The following is a 15,438-nucleotide window of genomic DNA, read 5'->3' as shown; positions in this document are numbered from 1 at the left end:
CCAGGGATTTGTTAGTTTTTTTCTGCTTAGGGTTAGGGGCAGAGATGGCCTTGATTTCAGAGCCAAACTGTGTTTCTTTCACTGGCCTTTCTTAGCTTTTTTACTCTAATTCAAAGGCCATGGCATATTTCTTTCACTGTCTCTGATTCTAGGGACAAAGTGTGTTTCTTTGGTACTGGTTTCAGAGTCAGGGCGTGTTTCTTTGGTTCTGGGCTTGGGGATAAAGTGTTTCTTTCTCTGGCTCAGGTCCCAGATCCAGGGTGTGTTTCTTCCCTATTTCTGGGCTCCAGGGTCAGGGTGGGTTTCTTTAGCCAGCCCCTTTTCCCTACACATATGCTATCACTTGTATGTACATGAGTTCAGAGCTGATCATTTGGCACTGGATAACCGACTGGTGTGCTCTTCCCGGGGGAAGACTGTTTCCCCTGCTCTCATCATTCCTTAGTTGTCTGTAGTTCTTTGTCTAGGGTTGAGACCTTGTGAGATTCCCCCTTCCGTGTTATCATGTCTGTTGGTGTTGTCCTTGTTCAGGTCTTGTTTAGGCAGCCACGGTGATGAGACTTCATGGATATAACTTCACTGACATTTCTAGAAGACAAAATCTCACAGCAAACTTCCTGTTCCTCTGGCTTTTACTGTAGGCAGACTTTTCTGTCCTGCCAGTCAGTTCCCAAATAACCACACAGAGACTTAATATTAATTATAAATGCTTGGCCTATAGCTTTGGTTTGTTTTTTAGCTAGCTCTTATGACTTAAATTAACCCATTGCTATTAATCTATGTGCTGCCCCGAGGCTCATTTACCTCATCCATGAACTTTCCATGTTGCTTCTTCTGTATCTGACTCAGGACTCTGGTGACTCCACCCTTATTTTTCCCAGCATCCTCTCAGTCTGACTCTCCCACCTAACCTCTACCTGTCCAGCTATTGGACAGTTAAAAAGTCAGCTTTTTTTTTATTAACCAATGAGAGTAATACATATTTACAGTGTACAAAGTCTCTTCACAGCATTTTACAATCTCGCCCTGCTCCCCTTCTACAATGATCCCCGAGCCTTAGGCACAAGAGTTGTGCTGTAGACATATCAGTTGGGACTGGACAGCACAAGTCTCTTTTTCTCTGGATTTTGATCAGTTGTAGTTTTCTGTAATGGTCTCTGTCTGTTGCAAATAGAAGTTTTCGTGATGGGGGGGTGAGAACTGCACTTACTTGTGGGTATAAGGATAAATATTTAGAACATAGTCAGGGATTATGCTAGTTTAGTAAAGTAGCATTCATAGGTTCTCTTATGAGATCCATGACTTCTCTGGCCCCAGGGAGTTGGCTGGGTTTCCAGTAACAGGAATAAGTTCCCTTTTGTTGAGCTGACTGTAAGTCCATTGAGAGAGCTGTTGGTTATTGCCACTGCTGTACTTTTAGAGTTATTGTGCCATGCTGGCCATTGTTGGTAGATGCCATAGGTAGGTAGGACTATCGGTTGTTTCCATCCCTTGGAAGCTTGAATAGTGCCTTCTGGTAAAAGTAAGCCTTTCATCTTTCCAATGATTTCTTCTGGTATTTGTCACAGTGACAAAAAATTCGATACAGACAAATGGTTAATGGCAAAGGCAGTTTGCTGAGCACTGGAGGAGAAACTGAGGTAGCTGAGGAAGGTGGAACTGTCCAACAAAGGGAATTGGCAGTTGGGCCCATATAGAAAGGGAAGAAGCCTATGAATCCAGATCTCTGCCTCACACTGCATACTAAAGACAGTTCTGAAACAAAGTGGCATTCCGGGCGGTGGTGGCACATGCCTTTAATCCCAGCACTCGGGAGGCAGAGGCAGGCGGATCTCTGTGAGTTCGAGGCCAGCCTGGGCTACCAAGTGAGTTCCAGGAAAGGCGCAAAGCTACACAGAGGAACCCTGTCTCGAAAAACCAAAAAAAAAAAAAGAAAAAGAAAAAGAAAGAAACAAAGTGGCAGTCAACCCAACAAGGTTTAGGGGAGTAATACAGGAAATTAAAAAAGAGATGCTTAAATTAAACAAAGAGTACACATTACCATAAAGAAAAAGGTCGGTTAAGGCAGCCATCTTAAAATGACTTCACATCATGAGTAGGCAACATTAGGAGAAAGTAGTTCTGGTAATTCTGATGTTCTATTGCACAGCTGGGTGACTGCAGATAAAAATCATCTTCAGGGCTGGGACATGGCTCAGAGGTTAGGACCACTGACTGCTCTCCCAGAGGACCTGAGTTCAATTCCCAGCACCTACATGGTAGCTCACAACTGTCTGTAACTATAGTTCTATGGGATCCAATGCCCTCTTCTGGCCTCTGTGGGCAACACACACACACACACACACACACACACACACACACACACACACAAATTGTGCAGACACATATACAGGCAAAATATTTCTATACATAAAATAAAATAATATAAATTTTAAAAATGTTTCTTTTATTCCCAAAAATCCAGGAGCCTGTAGTATTGTACAGGCTCCAACTTAAAATTGCAAACACAGGTCCTGAACGCATCAGTCAGCTTCAGGTCCCACGGTTGGATTTCTTTCTCCTGGCTTCCCACTCGTCCCTCCTTAAGATCTTAGCTCTTCCTCCTTTCAGGTGTGACACAGGCTGTAGCTTTACTTACTGCTCCCATCTGTGGGGCTTGAGGCTGTGCCCTAGGAAACACTTCTCACAGTGCTGCTGTGCTGGACCCCGAGCTGTCTACTGCTCAGCCCTCAATTCCTGGCCACAGACTGCAGCCTTCCTCCCCCTGCCCCTGCTTCCATGGAGTTCTTTGAACTTTTACAGCCTCAAAGGTCCTTTCCACAGTGCTTGGCAGTGTATCCTGTTGCTGATGGGAGAGAGCCAGATAATTTCAATGGCCCCATAGAATTCCATGCAGAAGGCAGCATCCCTCTGTCCCTCAGGCCGGGCAAGCAGAGGAGAGGCTTCTGGGCCACCTCATGAGAAGGTGGCTAGGACGCCAAGGGAGGCCTGTGGGTAGAAGAAGAAATTTCCTTCCTTAAGAAAAAAAGATGGGTTGGAGAGAAAGAAAGAGAGAGAGAGAGAGAGAGAGAGAGAGAGAGAGAGAGAGAGAGAGAGAGAGAGAGGGAGAATGGTACTAAGGGAAGTGCATTTTTTCTAGATGGGATAGGGCTTTGCCTACTGACTGTCAGATCTGAGTTAGATGGGACTCACTGCTGGTAGCATTTCCCGGTCTTGCTCTATATCCTACTATCTGTCCTTTTGCAAGCTGGGAGATGCCTTTGACTGTTTCTTTGAGGAGCTCATTGTCCATCACATTTGTCTGTTTTAGCTGAAGAGGAAACTGGAGAGGCCCTCATGTATCCTAGTCTGCAGTTGTGTAGGAAGTGCCATGGACTCTGTGTATTGGCACAGGTGGGTCAGGCTTGACTGTCTTCTGTGTGACAGGACAGATACTTCAGTCCTATAGTTGCTGTTTATAGGTCTCCATCGTGGTGGGCTCTGGCTTTGACTCTAAGGACCATTCTAGCAGACAGGTCCATGCTTCTCTAGGTAGTAGCTGGCCCTAGGGGCTTGTGGAGATGACACAGCTGTAGACTTCCAGGGGAGTGACCCTGTCTTTTGGTACACAGCAGAAGATAGGTTTCCTTTAACTCGGGAATCGTGTGCCTGATTACAGGTTACAAGGGATATGGGTGTGACTCTAGGAGTAAAAGATGTTAATTAGACTCCATATGAGTAGAAGGGGGTATAGCTCAGGGGTAGAGCATTTGACTGCAGATCAAGAGGTCCCTGGTTCAAATCCAGGTGCCCCCTGGTTTTTGTGTATTGGGGGTAGGCACCCACTTTGCTTTTGAGACATGGTCTCGTACTGCACCTGGAGTTTACTGGTTGACTGTACGGACACCCCATCCTCCTTCCTTGAACCTTCACTAGACTGGGTGACCAGCAAGCTGCCCCCCAATCCTCCCAGCTCCATTCTCTCTGTCTTTGTCCTCCTGTGCCTGTCTCCCAGTGCTGGATTAACAGGCACGCTATACCTCTCCATGTTTTTTTTTGTTTTTGTTTTGTTTTTTGTTTTTTGTTTGTTTTTTTTTTCACAGGGGCTGGAGATTTGAGCTCAGTTTTTAGTGCTCACAGGGCAGGGCACCTTTCCCACTGGGCTGTCTTCAAAGCCCCACCACTAGCTCTAGCCAGTGAAATTGATGCTGGAATTTCAAGTTCTTCTTCCTTAGCAGATACTAGGATATATTTTCTTTTTCCAGAGCCAGTACATGGTGAGGCTTTAATGTGGTGGTTTTGAACCCCAAATACACATTAGGAGCACCTCAGGAGTCTATAAAAGTTTCCTTTCCCAGGCCTCACCCAGACCAATTAAATGAGAATATCCTGAGTGGGACCCACGCACCATAAAAGCTTCCCAGTGGTCTCTGGACCACAGAGGTGAGAAACAGCACTGCATAGCTTCCTGGATGTCTCCTCAGCCCGTGCCACCCAGCACCCATGTTCTTAACCTTTGCAGTCGACAGTCTCTGTGTATGCTTATACTCGCAACAGGCATAACCAGACCACACCAGCATCTTCCAGGGACAACTGCTTTCTCAGCTCTTTTCCTTTTCTTTTTCCTTTTTCCTCTCTACTAATTCTCCTGGGAAAGGGTGGAATTGGTCTTCTGATCTTCATTTGAAGTGGCCTGGATTCTCTTTTCTTACCAGGTTTTTTCAAAATATAAAAGGTCTTATTTTGTGTTGTACCTTACGTCTTTGTAAAGAGGAGATATTCTTATTCTTTAACATTTTTTTTCTTGACTTTGGTTCTTTTTTTTTTTTTTCTTTAAGCAGCTGTGTTAGTTATTCCCATTTGGAATAACTGCAGCTGTGCATGTCAGAGGTTGTGACGTGCCTTCTGCTCCATTGATGGTGGGTAAGTGCATATCTGCATTGCACTTTTAGAAAACATCACAATGCACTTCACCCATGGGCTTCCTTGGCACTCAAGTGAACAAACATATGTCCACTCATTTGCTATACCAGTTCCTTACAAAACACAACACACTTGTGTAGAGAAGCTACCTAATAACTAACTAAACAAGAAATACGGTTTAAAAATATTTATTTCTTTTATTTTGTGAGCATTTTGCTTGCATGTATGTATGTGTACCACATGTGTGCCTGGTGCCCAGGTTGGTCAGAAGAGTGTGTCAGATCCCCTGGAACTGGAGCAACAGACAGTTGTGAGTTATCATGTGGGTACTGGGAACTGAACCTGGGTCTTCTGCAAGAGGAACAAGTGCTTTTAACAATTGAGCCATCTTTAGACCCATCTATAAGTTTTTAAAAGTCTGGACCTATCCAGGCATGGTGATGAATTCCTTAAATCCCAGCACTTGAGAGGCAGAGGCAGGCAGATCTCTATGAGTTTGAGGCTAGCCTGGTCTACATAGTGAGTTTCAGGCAAGGCAGGAATACAGAGATAGACCTTTAAAATATTAAACAAATAAACAAATAAGTGTGGTCCTATTTTCTAGAACTATTAGAAAACAGTGTGGGCCAGTGTGCACAGCTAACTTGATGCCACAATGATGCTGGTCTTTTCTTTTTTTTTTTTTTAAAGATTTATTTATTTATTTTATGTATCTGTGTGTACACCTGCACATCAGAAGAGGGCACCTGATTTCACTACAGATGGTTGTGAGCCACCATGTGGGTGCTGGGAATTGAACTCAGGACCTCTGGAAGAGCACCCAGTGCTCTTAACCTCTGCGCCATCTCTCAAGTCCTCAGATGCTGGTCTTTTCTATTCACATCTGACTTCTTAGCTACAGCTAAATACAACCATAGATCCTTAAATCCAAAATATCACACAAATGGCCCTGATAGAGTCTTTGCTTGCCTTTGAAACTTCACAAGTCTGGCCTCTATTGTCTGCATGTCTCTCAGCAGAACTGTCTTCTAAGCTCCCACAAGGGGCTGGGGGGAAGCTGCTAACTGGCTTGCTCTCTTGCTCCTGCTCTGCTAGCTTTCTTGTATAGAATATGGTGGTATTTTATTTGTACTGAAATGTGATTTTAATTGTATGTTAATAAATAAAGTTGCCTGGGGGTCAGAGCTATTAGAGCCATAGCAAGAGCGTGGCGGTGGTGGCGCACGCCTTTAATCCCAGCACTTGGTAGACAGAGCTAGGTAGATCTCTGTGTGTAAAAGGATACAGCCAGCATTGGAGACACACACCTTTAATCTCAATCCCAACCATAGAAGACCTGGAAGTCTCTACAGACAGGTAGTGACGAGGCAGTCATATGTTTGGGTTTACAACCAATGAGAAGGCAGAACACAAAGACTATATAAGACATACACACAGGAAGTAGGTCCCTTTTCGGAGAGCTCTCTTGGCTGAAGAGGATCCCTGAAGCAGGAAGGGTAAGGCTCTTAGTTCTGACCTCTTGGCTTTCTTCTCTGAATCAGCTCTGTGTTTCTTATTTAATAAGATGGTTGGTTACAGCTACACTTGTATATCCCAGGGCCTCCTGCTTGGAGAGCGTGCCCCTCAGTGAGCTGGATCCTCCTGTGTCAATTAGCCATCAATAAAATGCCCCATAGATATTCCCCAAAGGCCAGTGTGATTGATGCACTTTCCCACCAGAGGCTTCCTCAGGTAACTTTGGGCTGTGCTGAGTTCATAAAGACAGATCCATGTTTGTTTGGTCTGAATAGCTTGTGATAATTTAGTTCTCATTAAGAGTAAGGCAGTTCACAGATAATGTTGCCCTGTGTTTTGTAAACAGACATTACTTTGGAGAAATATATGGTATGTTGCTTGAAAGTTAGATATCTAGATTTCAAAACTTTACACTAAATATTTATGTATTACAAGAAATTATAGTACTATTTTGGTTAGTCTGAATGTTTTCATTGAAATACATTTTTTTTTTTTTTTTTGGTTTTTTCGAGACAGGGTTTCTCTGTGTAGCTTTGCACCTTTCCTGGAACTCACCTGGTAGTCCAGGCTGGCCTCGAACTCACAGTGATCCATCTGGCTCTGCCTCCCGAGTGCTGGGATTAAAGGCATGTGCCACCACCGCCCGGCTAACCATTGAAATAAATTTTGACTGTGACAAACAAAATAAAATAAAACAAAACCAAAAATAGGTGAGATAGTCAATGTTGTGCAAAGGAGGCTTCTGGGCCCAGTGGAAGGACAAGGGCCATATGGAGGAAAAGGACCAAGGGACACTATCTTTCTGTGGGGCAACATTTTTATACTATTAGAACTTTCTGAGGGTTAGGACAAATTTCAGTTCATGTGGGTGTGGGTACTGAGTGTGGTTTGCAATGTGACTCAAAACGTATTTATTAGGCACTTCCAGAATGACAGGGGGCAGAGCTCAGGTAGAACATTTGACTATAGGACAAGAGGTCCAAGTTCAGCTCCAGACACCCTCTGAGGAAGGTTGGTTTTAGTGTCCTGCATAAATTACCAGTGCACCCTCAGCTCGACTCATTTTATCTCTGGGTTGAGGGGCCCTTATAGAGAGCAGTGGGAGGGAAACAGAATAGACAGGAAGGGGTCTAGTCTATCTTGATTGGAGCAATGGAATGTTCCAGAACTAGAAATATGATTTTAGAACATGATCATGTTTTCATTGTTGTTTTATTTGTTTGAGACAGGGTCTCACTATGTAGCTATGGATGTCCTAGAACTCACTGTGTAGACCAGGCTGACCTCGAGCTCGTAGAGATCCACATGCCTCTGCCTCCCAGGTGCTGCGATTAAAGGCGAGTGCCACTATGTCCAGCCAGGATCATGTTCTAAGCATGGTCTGTCCTAGTCTTTCTTCATGTGTACAGCATAGAAGTGCAGACTGGAAATGGAAGTTGTCAAATGTGTGTGAATTCCAGAATGGTCTGGGCATCTGGTGTTAAGTGCCTATTTCCTGATCCCATTCCCAGGCATTCTCATTGGTTAGGTCTGCGCTGGGCCTGCAAGGTTGAACTTTACAATGTCATCCTTCCCTCCTTCCTTCCTTCCTTCCTTCCTTCCTTCCTTCCTTCCTTCCTTCCTTCCTTCCGTTCTCTCACGTTCTAGTCTCAGTGTTTAAGAGGGTTGAACTGAGGCAGGAAGACTCATCCTGAGTGTGGGAGCGCCATAGTGAGCTGAGCATTAGCGTGCATCTCTCTGCTTCTTGTTTGTGGAGCTAACATGTCCAGCCTCCTCATGTTCCCTCTGCCCTGCCTTTCCCGGCGTGGTGGGCTGTGTCCGCTCAGACTGCGAGCCACAATAAACCCTCTCCCTTAGCTTGCTTTTGTCGGGTAGTTTGTTATAGCGACATGAAAATAACTCATCCAGGGAGAGAGTACAAAGGGTATGGAAAGATGCTACCTAAACACGGTGACATTACTGAGTCTCTTCCTGAAAGCGTGGCTGAGGCCTGCCAGAATTCTCTAACGTCACTGCTTAGGAGTTCAGCTGCTCAGACTCCAGCACAGGGCTTCTGTACCCTTACTGTGGTTCCAGAAATATTAACAATGCCTTAGGACGGCAGCCAGTGGCCCTCTGGTCCTGCTCTCAGAGCTCATTAAGTCCCCTCCTGATCAGTGACTGTCCTCTTCACACCTGTCCCACCCCACTCACCTGTGTTCACTTATTTCAACACAGTCATTCCTTTTCTTCTTTTTCTTCTTTTTTGGTGTATGTGTGTGCAGAGGACAGAGGACAACCTCAGGTGTGCTTCCTTAAGTCCCTTCCATTTTGCATCTGCATCTCTCTCTCTCTCTCTCTCTCTCTCTCTCTCTCTCTCTCTCTCTCTCTCTCTCTCTCTCACACACACACACACACACACACACAGAGTGAGAGAGAGAGAGAGAGAGAGAGAGAGAGAGAGAGAGAGAGAGAGAGAGAGAGAGAGAGAGTCAAGACTACAAATGTAGCAAAGTGAGGACCACCCGGGAGAGATGTGGGAACAAAGAATGCCCTGGTGAGGGTGAAGGAGTTCTGGTCCTACTGAAAAAAGAATAGAAGTGTTCGTATCTGATGACCCACATGTAGAAATTTGTTCTGAAAGATGTAGAGAGAAGTCCAAGTTCATGAAAACCATAGCTATTTAAAGAAAACAAAGCAAGAGCACCACCTCTGCCCCACACCGGGCAGCTAGGCCTGGCGAACTCCATGGATCACAGCCGTGCTTTCTAGCCCAGGCTCCCGAGAGGTCTCCAGCAACACCTCCACACCAGCTAGGCTTGGGGCAGTTGGGCACTCTTATGGTCTCTTTGTGATGAGGAAGCATGGTCCTGCCCAGGGCCATGACACTCTAAGCAGGACAAGGAGACCCACATGTGGGCCTGGGTCAATCTGCACCAGGCTCCGAGAAGAAAACACTGGCCCACCCAGCTCCTTGGGGCACCAGACAGGCACTGCTGTGGTGAGCAATGGAGTGATATGGGGGAGAGAGAAAATGGTTCACCTCCTGTGGACAGAGGCACCTGTAGAGGTGACAGAGGTAAGGAACGGGCTGAGGTGGGTGGCTTCATTGCCACCCAGGGCCAGGTGACATCTGGGCCTGGGCTACTGCTGGGGCCCATGTCTGGGTTCACGCTCTGTTGCAGCCATGGTATGTGTTGATATCTGTGGCTCCCGATACCACCAAAGGCTGAGAGGACAGGGCTGTACAGATTTGGCCGCGCCCCTCACTGGCTGCAACACAAGGGAGATCTGGTCCTGCCCCTCACCAGCTGAAGCACTCAGGAGAGAGGGTCCTACACCTCACCTGGGCAGCATAATAGAGCTGACCCTGTTGGCAGGGGCAGGGGCGAGCTGGTCCTGAGGGCATGAGAATGGGAGAGCAGGTCACACCCCTCTTGTATGCCATGTGGTGGCATGGATCAGGGAAAGATTCCCTCCTCCCCTCTCTCCCTCCTCCCCTCTCTCCTCACCACCTACAGCAGTGGGGGACTTGACCCAATCCCTCACCAGCTGCAGCACTTGGGAGAGCAGGCCCTATACCTTGCCTGGGCACCACAATAGAGCCAACCCTGTCAGCGGAGGTGTGGGTGAGCCAACCCCGAAGTTGTGAGCATGGGAGAGCTGTCCCCCATTACTTGTCTGTCTTGAGGTGGCATGGGCTAGGGAGAGATGCTCCCCCTTAGTCACCCATCAACGCCTGAGGCAGGTGGGAGAGCTGCCCCTGCCCTCATCAGCTGCAGCACTTGGGAGAGTGGTCCCTACATCTCACCTGGGCAACACAGTAGGGCTGGCTCTGAAGGTGTGGGTGTGGGAGAGCTGACCCTGAGGATACATGACAGCTGGAGATCTGGCCCCACTGCTTGTTCGTTGCTGCAGGGGGTGAAGGAGCCAGGGCAATCCTGGAGAGCCCACCCTGGTGGTGAGGACAGGGGAGAGCTGGCGGGCTGACCAACCCTGCAACGACCCAGGCCCAGAACCAGGGTTATGTGTTGGCCCACTCCAACATCCACTCCGTCTGTGATCTGCTGGAAAACGGGGAGGGGAGGGATCATTTCGTGGACCCAGGGCAGCAACAGAATGTCCAGGAAGAGTCCCAGGGAGGGCCCAGCTTCCATGGTGCAGCAGAGACCAGGGGCCTCGAACCAGACCAATGATTCTTTTCAATAAACATCTGCATGTAAAAATATATGGATAAAGAGGTTTACTGTGTGACTCTCTGTGTCACACTGTAGCTTCTATGATGCGATTTCTTCCTTCTTCCTTTTTTCTTTCCTTTTTTCTCTTAAATTTTAATTTTATTTATTTTTTAAAAAATAATTTATTTAATTTTATTTTATGTGCATTGGTGTGAGGGTATCAGATCCCTTGGAATTGGAGTTACAGACAGGTTGTGAGCCACCACATGGGTGCTGGGAATTGAATTCAAATCATCTGGAAGAGCCAGCCAGTGCTCTTAATTGCTGAGCCATCTCTCACAGCCCCTTATTTTGTTTTATTTTGAGGTGGGGAGGGAGATGGGTGGGATTGGGAGGCATGATGTGAAAGACACAAAGAATAAATAAAAAATAAGTAAATAAAAATAAAGATATGAAGTTTCACTCAATTAAAAATAAAGCAAGATTGCTACTACCCTCAAGAAAGCAAACAGTTCAACACAAATTCTTAGCCCTACTTAGCATGACATTCATACTCACTATTAACTATTCACGACAATAACACAAAGGATTGAACTCAGAATTGAGGTATAGATGTATTGGAAAGTGACCTGCTTGTCTACGAAGAATGCTAATGATTTCTAAACTTGATTACTTTCAACCTAGCTATACCCACTTAATCCCACAGATGCTAAAGTACCAGAGGAAACAACCAAAAGTATGGAAATTAGTTGCCTGTGGGTGACAGGGGGAGTATACAAAGCATTGGCAGGTTTTTACGATAAGATTTAAAACAATATTTGACTCTGAAAAACAACTGTGAAAGATACTTTGATATAAGTATCTTTGATATAAGTGCAAATATATGCAAAAGGGGACACATGCATGTAGTGGAGATAAAGGTCACAGTAATGCTGTCTCTGTAGAGGCCCTTTGTGCTCCTCATTCTATGTTGTCCTCCTGATGGTTCTCAGAACTCCTATTATCCATCAAGACATGGGAAAGCCACACCCTCCTTCTGCCGCCACCCTTAGGGTCCTTGGGCTGGAGAGATGTGTTCAGATGTGGGTATTTCAGGTGCCTCAAGAAGTAGGCATGGTACCTTCCCCTGAGGTTTTGTGGTGTATGTATAACATGAGGAAACATGGCATGTGAATTCTAGAGCCCCTGAAGTATTGTATGTGTGCTGTTCCCATAGCCCGAAGAAAGGGGGAAGGGTGTGAAGACATGTGAGCAGGGTAGAACTGAGGACCGGAGAAGGAGCTCTCTAGGAGGTATCAGTGCTAGCTAGTCTTACCAACTCTCTGGAGATGAGTTAACACTTCTAGTATATTGTAGGAATGCTGTGTGTGAACATAAAAGGTGATTAGTAGTCCCCTATCACAGAACAGGGGGTATAGCTTAGAGGGTAGAGTGTCAGGCCTCTAACCAATAAGGTCCCAAGTTCAAATCTGGGTGTTCCCTGCTAAGTTTTTTTTAATTGTTGTTTTTAATAGAAGCTATTGCTCATATTCATTTCTGCTTTTCTTTCATTTATTTCAATTCTTTCTGGATTTTTCCAAGGCAGAGCAGATAGCTATAGAAAGAACCCATATCCCAGGAAAGAACCATCAGAGGGTTCACTGTGAAGTCCATCCAGGTCACAGTTAGTCACTCCTGCTATGACCCAGATAGTCTGAGTGATTCTAAGACTCACTCACTTCAGGAAATCCAGTCTAGAAGAACCTGAGGGGTTGTTGTGGCTTAAAAAAGAATGGCCCACATAGGCTTATATGTATTTAAATGCTTAGTCATCGGGGAGTAGCACTATTTGAGAAGGATTGTGGCCTTGCTGGAGTAGGTGTGGCCTTGTTGAAGGAAGTATGTCGTTGGGGATTGACTTTGAGGTTTAGAAAAGTCCACACCAGGCCCAGTCTCTCTCTCTTTCTCCTCTCTCTCTGTCTGAGGATCAGGATGTGGCTCTCAGCTTCTGCTCCAGCACCACGTGTGTGCTGTGCCCCTTGTCAGCACAGTAGTGGACCTAGCCTCTGAAAACTGCCAGCCAGCCCCCAGTTAAACACTTGCTTTTCTAAGAGTTGCCTTGGTCATGGTGTCTCTTCACAGCAACAGAGCAGTGACTGTGACAGGGACTGAGGAGCTGGCTCCTTCCTCTGGCAGCTCTTGTCATCTCTCACGGAATCTCCTCCTCATTCCCTAGGTTGGGTATTTGTGCCCCACAGGCCTCTGCTCTGCCTCCGGCCACTTCTGTGACTGTATGATTCTTGGATTGGTCTATTTGGAAGAAGTCTCTTTGAAGAAAGAAGACAGTGTCTTAACTTTCTCTGTGTATTCAAGTAGATGACCAGGATGCGACAGACTCTGAGTGTTCATTTCTCATTTCAACATAATTGAAAGAATGACTGATGAAATGTCGGAGGGAGCTCCTTTCTGAGCTCTTGGAGTTATAAAGATGCAAACACAGAGCCCGGCCTTGCAGTCAGTGGAGGCTGCAGGTACCAGGGCTGGTTTCCTTTTCCTGGGTTCCCACTTACCCCTTCCTTAAGACTTCAGCACTTCCTCCTTCCTGCTCACCACCAGTGAGGTCTGAAGCTGTGACCTAGGAAACGTTTCTTTCTCAGCATGCTGCTGATGCTTGGCCACCAGGCTGCAGAGACCATGGGGACAAATGAAGAGCTCTGCACGTGGCTACTGGGAATAGAAGATGGTTCAATTGTCATGGAAAACCATGATTTCTCAAAATAGGGAGCTGGACAGGTGGCTCAGTGGTTAAGAGCACTGGATGCTGTTCCAGAGGACCTGAGTTCAATTCCCAGAACCCCTATGGTGGCTCACATCCATCTGTAACTCCAGTTCCTGGGACTCCTTTGCCCTCTTCTGGCCTACACTGGTAACAGGCACACATGTGGTACACAGACTATATGTGTGCAGGCAAAGCACCCATATACAACAAAATTTAAATAGAATTACCATGTAATCCAGGAACCACGCTTCCCAGTATGTCTGTAAAAGAGTTGAAAACAGGCACTCAGATACTTATTCACAAATGTTCATATTGTGTATTGTGAGCAGTACTCACAATAGCCTCACAAAAGTATGGAAGCAATCCAAATGTCCATCCATGGAAAGATAAAACCTGAAAATGTCATGCTACAGAAAAGGAGCCACACACATACAATTATGTATAGTATGACTCTATTTTTAATGAAACACCTGGAATGGAAATCCACATGGACAGAAAACAGGTTGGTGGTTTCCAGGGCATTGTGTGTAAGGGAGTGGGAAGTGATTGCTAATACAGCAAGTTTTCTTCTGGGTTGAAGAACATCTTTGAAACCAGGGATCACAGGTGGTTGCCAGCACTGTAAATGGACTGAACACCGCTGAACTGCACATTTTAGAAGACTTAGTTTCATGCCATGTGAATTTCACCTTGATTTAAAATAAACAGAGATGAGGCTACTGAAGAGAAGCCTTGGACCAGGCTGGCAGAGCTGGGGCACAGTGCCTGTGTGCAGGGCTGGCTTTGACTAGAATCTGAGCAGGATAGATGGGCTCAGATGCTAGGAAGTGTTATAGGTGGAGACAGCTTCTTGCATTGCCTGTGTTTTCTTAGTGCAGCCAGGAGTGAATTGAAGATGGGGGAGAAACTGCTGCAGGTTTGGAGAGAGAGGGAAAGCATGAAACACTGACCCAAGAGAGTAGGGATGACACTGGGTTGGGGGCTGGTCAGCAGCAGCACTGGACCCCTGCAGCTCGATGGCAGGTGTCAGAAGTGAGAGTTGTCAAGACTAGGTTTTTCTCCAGCTAGATTCAAGAGTAGGTGCAGAGCAAGTAAAGAGACCGAACACAGAGAATGGCTTATGGCAGGGCCTGTTCAATAAAGAGCAAAGACATTAAGGGAGCATGGGAATTGGATTATGATGATAGGCACTGAGTGGATAAAGAGGAAATAGGAACTTGAGTGGACAGGAACAGTGATGATGGGATGGACTATTACTTACACTACAATGCCTTTCTTACACCCAAGAGAATATGTGTGCAGAGGTCTTGACTTCTTAGCGTTTGGGATGGCTGTTTGTGGCTGAGGCATCTTGAGGCTCTATCTGGACATCATGGTCTTGGATATTCTGAGGATGTTCCTCAGAAGGATCTCATACTTAGAACTTGCCATTGTCTTCCATGCTATGGTGTAAGAAGGTCAAGAAGGCTAACACTCCATCTTGACCCTGGAACCCATGATTACTAGATGCTAGCATGTCTGCTGTGTGTATGCCCACATAAACCAGGTACATATTCTTTTCTCTTGAGTCAGGACTTGTCCAGCAGAAGGGAAACTTCTGAGATTTGCTGCTCCACCTGGGCTGACCTTCTGGTGTGCCCATGATGTGCTTCAGTATGGGTGTTATGCTTCTAAGTCAAATAATTATTAGAGAATGACTTATCTAGGCTTCCCTGAGTTTAGTTAAGACCCTGCCCCAGGATCTGGATCTGTCCCTGGTGCATGGGCAGGCTTCTGGGAATCCAGTGCCTGTGGTGTGATGCCTTGCACAGCTTTGGTGCAGTGGGAAGGGCCTTGGACCTGCCTAGGCTCAGTGTGCTGGGCTCTGCTGACTCCCCATGGGAGACCTTGATTTGGGGGATGTGGGCATTGGGGGTGGCTTGGGAGAGAGGGCTGGAGGGGGTGGGAGGAGGGAGGAGGGGGATCTGTGGGTGGTATGTGAAGTGAGTAGAAAAATTCTTAATAAAGAAAAATGAAAAAAAAAAAAAAGATCCTGCCCCAAACTAAGACACAATTTGGGGAAGAATGAGAAGGAGCAGAGGTGAGAACATGGGCAACAAAGCTCCC

At 46.2% G+C, this 15,438-nt stretch overlaps 1 non-coding gene across 1 annotated transcript; it reads left to right on the top strand.

Moving 5' to 3' along the window:
- The first annotated feature begins 3,723 nt into the window (after window positions 1-3,723).
- Window positions 3,724-3,795, top strand: Trnac-gca (transfer RNA cysteine (anticodon GCA)). Its single transcript has one exon. It is a non-coding gene; the product is annotated as a tRNA-Cys (tRNA).
- Window positions 3,796-15,438: the final 11,643 nt, after the last annotated feature.

Source organism: Peromyscus californicus, unplaced genomic scaffold (assembly GCF_007827085.1).
Source record: "Peromyscus californicus insignis strain IS unplaced genomic scaffold, ASM782708v3 Scaffold_6__1_contigs__length_162567912, whole genome shotgun sequence".
Taxonomy (NCBI): Eukaryota; Metazoa; Chordata; class Mammalia; order Rodentia; family Cricetidae; genus Peromyscus; species Peromyscus californicus.
Note: the sequence above shows the minus strand (reverse complement) of the source record. Positions and strands in the feature narration are given on the sequence as shown.